The sequence below is a fragment of the Durio zibethinus genome, chromosome 18 (genome assembly GCF_047325235.1).
Source record: "Durio zibethinus cultivar Kanyao isolate XHJ-2024 chromosome 18, ASM4732523v1, whole genome shotgun sequence".
Lineage (NCBI taxonomy): Eukaryota > Viridiplantae > Streptophyta > Magnoliopsida > Malvales > Malvaceae > Durio > Durio zibethinus.
Genome location: NC_143179.1, coordinates 5,916,028 through 5,925,248, shown reverse-complemented (window position 1 = coordinate 5,925,248; position 9,221 = coordinate 5,916,028).

Genomic DNA, 9,221 nt, shown 5'->3' with positions numbered 1-9,221 from the left:
TTATTTATATATAATTATAAAATACTAATTATTTTTTATATTAATTAAAATTAATAATATGAAAAAATATATTACAAATAATCAATTAATATTAATACTTACTTTAATATTACCATTTTATAAGAATTAATATAATATATAATATATTTATAAATTATTTAAATTAGTTAATATATTAATTAATTGAATAAGTAACAAATTATTATTATCATTTATTATAAACCTATTTTATATTAATATAAAATTAACTTATCCCATATTAGTTAATTAAATTTTCAATTCAAGCCTACTGCTTGTCTATCTAATTATATTAGTAAAATTATAAATTTATATAATTATTTATTTAAAATTAAATAATAAATGTTATATTAACGTTAATCATAATGTTATATAATTTATCTAATCTATTAATAATTTATTAATATTATATTTAATATATTAAACCCTAAACCAAATATTAATTAAATAAAATACTATAATAATCATATTAAATTATAACAAATTGTTCATTTTAAATAAGACTATGTTCATATTTCTATTTTGTCATAAGTATGTATTTAATAATATGTTCAATATAATATATTTAGAATTAAAATTATTACAATATATTTACATATTATGTTTAAATAATTAATTTATAATATTATAAAGGATAATATTATATATTAACTATAAATAATTTACTATAATATTTAAATCAAATACAACTATAATCAAAGAAAATATGTTTAAAATAATTTAGATAAATTATATTAATAATTATGTTATTAATAAGATAACTGATAAATAGATATAATTTATTAGTTTAACAAATTTGATTAATTATTTATTTAATTTAAATTTAAGTATTAATTATTAATATTTTGTATATATATTATGATTAATATTAGGTTAAGAAATTAAGTCATAAAAAGCAATTATTAAATGATTAATATTGATTTACTTGTATGAGCTGAATTTTAAATTATGTAATTAATAAAAATACTAATTAAATAAAATATTTTAATTGTATAAAATATTTTAATTATATAGAAATTCTACAATTCTTTAATTTAAAATTTAAATTTAAATATTATTTATTTATATTATATTAATTATAATCAATTGTAATAATAATAATTATTAATATAATAATTTATCTATAAAATAATTAAATATTAATTATTTTAACATTACTAAGGGATTGAAAAATTAATAAGCAAAAGATTTGAAAAAATAAATTGTTTACCAAACAAGTTCAAATTAATTATTATTTATATTTGATAAATATAATAGATATAATTAAACATAATCTTTTAATTTATAATTATAATTAACATATATATATTGTTATAGTTATATTAATTATTTTTGTTTATATAAATTATTTTTTAATAATTATTATAAATATTTATAATCAAATATTAATAATAAATATATTTTTATAACTAATATAACTTATATTTAAATAAGTATTATTAATTAATTATTAATATTATAATTAATATTAATTATTTTATAGTATATAATTAAGTAATATTAAAATTATTATATAAATGATGATTAATATATAGTATATTAGATTTGTTTGTATTAATTATTAAGCTATTGCAATATTTATTATTTAAAATAAATTTTAATATTTATTTTTAATTTAAACAAATTAATATATTAAAACAATATATATTAGTTTTAATATTTAATATTTAAAATTTAAATATTATATATTATCTATTATTACAAATATATAATATTATAAATTATTGCTATAAATATTAATTTTAAATTATATAATTATTTATCATTAATGATAAATATTAGGTATCTAATATAATTACGATATAATTATGATATAATTGTGTGAATAGTACATTAATAAATGTGGTTATTTGATATTATTAAAATCAAATAATAAATTTAAATAAATATTATAACTGTATAGATTATACTAAATTATAATCTATACAATTATTAAATTAATTAAATAATAATTTATTTATTTATTTATAAATAATTATTAAAATTACTAGTTATATTTAATACTATAATATATATTAATTTTAAATATTAAATCTAATTTATTAATTTAATTATAATACAATTTTTAAAAATATTATGATATTAAATTACTGTAAATTTTAATAGAAATTGTTTTCTATTATATTATTGCTCATCTTCTAATATTAACAAATATTATATAAATTTATAATAAATAAATAAATTAATAAATATTAATAATCTTAGAGTATATAAATAGTTTTATTTATTATATATATAAAATAGTTTAATTTTTAATATAAATATATTTTTAATATAGTATTATTTATTAATAGTAAGCAAAAATAATTTATTAATATATTATAATTTATAAATATATATATTATAATATCAATTATAATTATTATATATGATATTATTATTAAAATATTTAAATAATATTTGTTATTAATTAATAATATTATATTTATATTTATATTATTAATAATTATAGTTAATATATTATTTGATTATTTAATTTAATATAATTTATAATAATTATTTATATATAATTATATTTATAATTGGTAATATTGTAAATGGTATCTAATATATCAATTTAGACTTTTATAAGTTATATAAATTAATTATATAATATTTATTGGTATCTATAAATATACTTGTTATAACAAAATTAAATTTTGAATTAATACTTACAATTAATTATAAATATAATAATTTTATTTATATTTTATTATATAATTAAATATAGTGTATTTCAAATTAGTTAATTATTAATTAATTAATTAATGATATTATTCAACAATAATTATAACCAATTATAATATTTTATCATATATTCAATCAATTTTAACTTATAGCTTAAATAATAAATTATTTATAGTTATTATAAGTCATGTTATATTAATTTTATAATAATAATATTATTATTAAATAGGTCGTAGGAGCAAATTTTAATTAATAAATTTAAATTCACTATTATTATTAATAATATTAAATATAAAATGATTATATTATATTTTATAATATAAATAATTAATATTATAATTGATATTAAGTTGAAATAAATATATTATAATATATTAATTATAAAATATAATTATTTTATATAGTATAATTAAGTTTATAATAATTATATTTAGTTGTTATAATATAGTATAATCAATTATTATAATAATATAATTAATATCAATTGTAATAATAAAATTAGTATAAACTTAATTATACTAAGTTTGAATTGGTTTATAATTAATAATCATTAATTATATGATAAATATATAACATATAATTATAATTATATATAATCAATTATTAATTATATAATTAATGAATTTTTGGCATATTAATAAATATTATATTTATATTTAATATTTTAGTTATTAAATATTCATTAATTAATAATTAATTAAATAATGAATATTTTATTAATCATTATTAAATAAATATTTCATTATTAATATTTCTATTAATTAGGTTTTATATCATAGAAATATTAATTAACAAATTAATAATATGAAATATTATTATTTAATATTATTTTATTAATTAAAAATAATTATTTAAATTAATATTATTATATTATTATATTTTAATAATAATATTGAATTAATAATAATAATAATAATGGTTGAATAGAAAGTGTTCTTGCAATATTAACCAGAAAAACACAGTTATATTATAATTAAAAGATTAATTAATTCAGTCTTTATTTAATATTAATATTGATTAATTATTAATATTAAAATAAATATTGACAATATAGTTCCTTATTTTAATTAAATATAAATAATTGTTATTAATTTAAAATGCTATTTCTATTAAATTTAAAATGAATTAGATTAATATTTAAGGATTAATCATGAAATTTAATCTATTAATAATTATTTGAATTAATAAAATATAAATATTTAATTAAATTATTATTATAAATACTTATAATTTATTATTAATTATCTGAATATTGATTTTAATTTAAATATTTTAATTATTGATTTTTATTAATTAATAGATATCTAAAAAGATTTATTTTTTAGATCTATTATTAAATTTTAAAATATTAATAGAGTAGTATTAAGTTATTTCGAACAAACTTATATGGACAAAAACATTTGTTTTATAACAAAACAAAAGGTCATAATTATTTGAACTGGTTAGATAAGCAGAATTATTTGTTAAATCTCTTATTAATTTTTAAAATATTAATAAATTCATTTACTTTTAATTATATAAATTTTGAATGTTATATATAAGCAGTTCTAATAGTTATTATAGTTTTAATAATTTAATTATTACCATAATATTAATAAAAAATAATAATTGAATATAGTATTAACTTTTTGTTTTAAAATAATAATAAATAATATTTAAATAGGCTTTTTATTATCTAATTAATAAAATATATAATATTTTATATTATCTTTAATATTCAATTATATTCTAACTATACAATTATCTATAATTGTAAGTAAGAGATAATATTTGAAAGATAATATATTAATTAGATTTATTAGATTAATAAATAATTTAATATAAACCATATTGAAATAATAAATTAATTTGTTATTTAATAATATTAAAAATAAATTAATAATTAAATTAATATTAAAATTAAAATCCTTATAATAATTTAGTTAAATAAATAATTATTATTTAAAACAAACTTGTAAGATATGAAACAAGTATATGATGACTAAACAAAAGGTAATAAATTAGTATTATTATTTAATTATTAATTAAATTTTAAATATTGATTTTAATTATCAATTAATACTTTAAAGAATTAAATCATAAATATAAATATTTAATTGTAATTATTTTAATCTATTATTTTAATTTTCTATTTAATAAAAATAACATATATTAATAGAAATATATTTGTAATATGACATGTATAATTTCATTAATTATATTAAATTATTTTATTTCTTTTGTTTAAATTATACGATATATATTATAAATATTTATTAACAATCATTATAACATTATAATAAAATAAAATAGAAATATATATGTAAAATTAACTATATAAATATTAAATACTTAAAATTAATAGTAATTTATTAATATTTCAAAAAATAATAAGTAAGTGATTTAAAAAATGATTTTGTTTACTGAATTAGTTCAAATGATTATGGCTATTTCAACAATTATCTATTTGAAATCAATATTACCTTTCTGTTTGGTCATATAACAATTGTTTTTATCATACAAGCTTCAAAATAAAATAATACTAATTTATTAATCTTTCAAAAGTTAATAAGTAAGAAATTTTAAAAATAAATTTATTTATTGAATCCGTTCAAATAATTATGACTATTTGAACAAATGTATAGTTTAAATTAGTTATTTTAATAATTGAAAAAGTTTACAATTAATTTATTTTATTTACTATAATACTAAATTAATATTTAGTTAATTATACTAAATAAAGATTAAAATATACAATTAGTTTTTTGAACTTGTTTGAATAGTTCTGACAATTTGAACAATTATTTATTTCAAATAGTTATAACCTTTTGTTTTGTGATAAATCAATTGTTTTTGTCCATACAAGCTTATTCTGAATAAAATAATTAAATTTATTAATATTCCAAAATTTAATAAGTAAAAATTTAAAAAATAAATTTATTTTTTGAACATGTTCAAATAGATCTAACTATTTGAACAATTATCTATTTCAAATAGTTATGACATTTTCTTTTGTGATGAACCAACTGTTTCTGTCTATATAAGCTTATTCAAAATAAAATAATACTAATTTGATAATATTTCAACAATTAATAAGTAAAATATTTAAAAAATAAATCTGTTTACCGAGTAAGCTTAAATAGTTGTAACTGTTTAAATAATTTTTTATTTCTAATAGTTATGATATTTTATTTTGTCATAAAACAATTGTTTCTATTCATACAAGTTTATTCAAAATAAAATAATACTACTTTATTAATATTTTGCAAATTAATAGGTAACAGATTTAAAAATTAAATCTGTTTACCAAACAAGTTCAAATAGTCATGTCCATTAGAACAATTATCTATTTCAAATTGTTATGACTTTTTGTTTTGTCATAAAACAATTGTTTTATAATAATTTAATCATATATAATAATAATATAATTATTATTCATTATTATTTAAATTAAATAATAATTTATTTAATTATTAATTATTTTTAGTTTAATAATTTAAACTTATAATAAGAGATTTAATAATTAAATAATTATTTAATATTCTAAAAAATAGATAAAAAATTAGTAATTAAATGATTAAATTAAAATAAGTATTATTGATAATTATTATTGTTATTAAAGAATCATTAATTTTTATAAGTATTAATTATATTTTAATTAAGATAATATGTTTAATTTATTAAAGATATTAATAACCTTTAATTTATCCAAATAATTAATAATATTAAATTTTAATTACATATTATTTGGATAATTATTACATTGTTATCATATAAGTAATTAGTTAATCATTTTTTTTTATTATCCCAACTGATAAACTTAATTAATTATTAAATTTAAATTTAAACCAATTATTTTATGACAAAACAAAAGGTCATAATGTTATATAATTTATCTAATCTATTATTAATTTATTAATTATTATTCTTAATAGATTAATTTTATTAATTAATCTAATTATTATATGTTTATTAGTAAGAGCTAAAAAAATTATTATATAAATATTAATCAAATTATTTAATAATATATAGTTATTATATATTTTAATTATTAAAATAATTAATAAAATTGTAACGATTTAAAATTCATCCAATCTTTATTAATTGTAAGGATTTGAATATTCAATAATTAATTATTATATTTAATTGTCTTAATATTAATATTAAATTTCTATTAATTATTTAAAGATTAATTTTTTGAAGTTAGCATTATTAGCAACAGCAAAAAGCATTTTCTGTGAGTGTATAAATTAATTATACATTATATGGGTTGAATTAGTTTTCATGTGTCATGTAGTTTTGTTGGTTGGTGCAATTTTATGTTCTGGGTTTGATTAATGTTTTCACCAACAAAATCTTACTTTGAAAAGCAAATATCCAAAAGTGAATTTCAAAGTTTTGTAACTTGAATTGCAGTATTAAAAAGTTCAAGAAAATATTCTCATACCTTATCCAAGCTCAGTTTCTAGCCAAAAGAAAAAACTCATAGCTCGGTTTAAGAGACTTTCAAGACTCATGGTCATAGAAAATTAATAATAAAATAAATTATAAATTTTATAAAATAAATTTATATTCAAATTATACCTTATCGAATTTTTTGTAATAATTATATAGTTATAATATTAAATATGTTAATAACAATTATAGTATTAAATATTTAACAATTATATATCATTATAAATTAATTATTATATTATTTAATTATATATATAATAATTGTTATATTATTCTATAATAATTATTATATATAAATATAGTATTATAATAATATTTTTTACAAGCATTATTTAATAGTTATATATTTTCTAAATATATAATTTAATAAACAATAAATATAATTTAGAGATTTAAGATTATAAAAATATGTATAATAATTACTATTTATAATATTAATTATTATAATAATATAATAATAGTATTAACAATTATTAATAATAACTATAAATTAATTATTAATAATATAATTTATTATATTAATAAATATAATATTAATTTAATTATAATATTTCATAATGTATAAATTAAATTATAATACTAATTTATAATTTATCACTAATATATAATTTTTATATTAATTATATAATAAATTAATATTATTAATATAATTATATTAATTAATTTATTAATAATTATTGAGTATATTAATTGTATAATTCAAATATTAGTTATTTAATAATATGTTAATATTAATTTGTTATAAATTATTTAATATTAAATTAAATATTATTATAAGTTAATTATTTTAATTCAAATAAATAGTTTTGAATCATTAATAAATATGAATAAAGAAAAATAAAATGGAGGAAATAATATTTTTCTTCTCAAATTAATCTTGTAAATTCTTTTACATATAAATTATACATATATTTATTACATATTATGATTAAAAATATATTAAAATTAATATTTATAATAATAATTATTAATTATATAATAATAATTAATTTATATTATTAATTATTAATTAAACTGAAACAATTAACTATTTTAATCTAGTGCATGGTCGAAGAAAATAATATAACAATATAGTTATAATATATAATTGTTAAAATTAATATATAATATCAGAAATTTTTAGAATGTAAATTTTAAAATTTTAAATATAACATGTTATATTATTTAATATTTAATAATAAAAAATTTAATATTAATTTATGTATTAAATTTATAAATTAATAGAATATTAAACAACAGTAACCTTTTAATTTAATAATTTATTGTAATTGATATTTCCTTTAGTTATATATTAATTAAACACAAATATAATAATGTATTGTATATTAAATAAATTATAAATTATTCAATGAAGCTTAACCAATCAAACAATTGTAATAATAATATTATTATTCATTTAATAATTAAAATTAAGTATTAATATTATTAATAAATACTATAATTTAATATTATTTCATATAATTAGTAGATTAAATACTTATTAAAATATGTTTTAAAAATAATCTTTTTCACTAAGTTTTAAATAGGTATAATTATTATAATAATTTAATAAGCATAATTATAATTATAATTAAATTAAATTATATTAATTTAAGTTAATAATTAAATCTGTTTACTTTATTAATGAATTAAGTAAATATAGAATTAAGTAAATTAATATTGTTTATAATACTATTATAAATTATAATAGTTTAATTATTTTATAACAATATCTGCTTCAAGTTTTCATATTATATATAATATTAGTTTTAACATTAATTTAGGGTTAATTTATTGTTTTATAATAAATGTTATTATAAAATGTTATAAAATTTATTATATTAACAGTTATAATTTCATATATAACAATATTGATAGATTAATCGTATATTAAATAATTAATTATATTGTATATTATTATATTAATAATTTTAATTTGATACTATAAAACTTGAAATATTATATTATAATATAATATATCTATGAATGATTATCTATTTCAAATCATTATGACATTTTCTTGTAACGTAAAACAATTGTTTTGTTCATACATGCTTATTTGGATTAAAATAATACTAATTTAATAATATTTTGAAAATAATAAGTAAGAGATTTAAAAATAA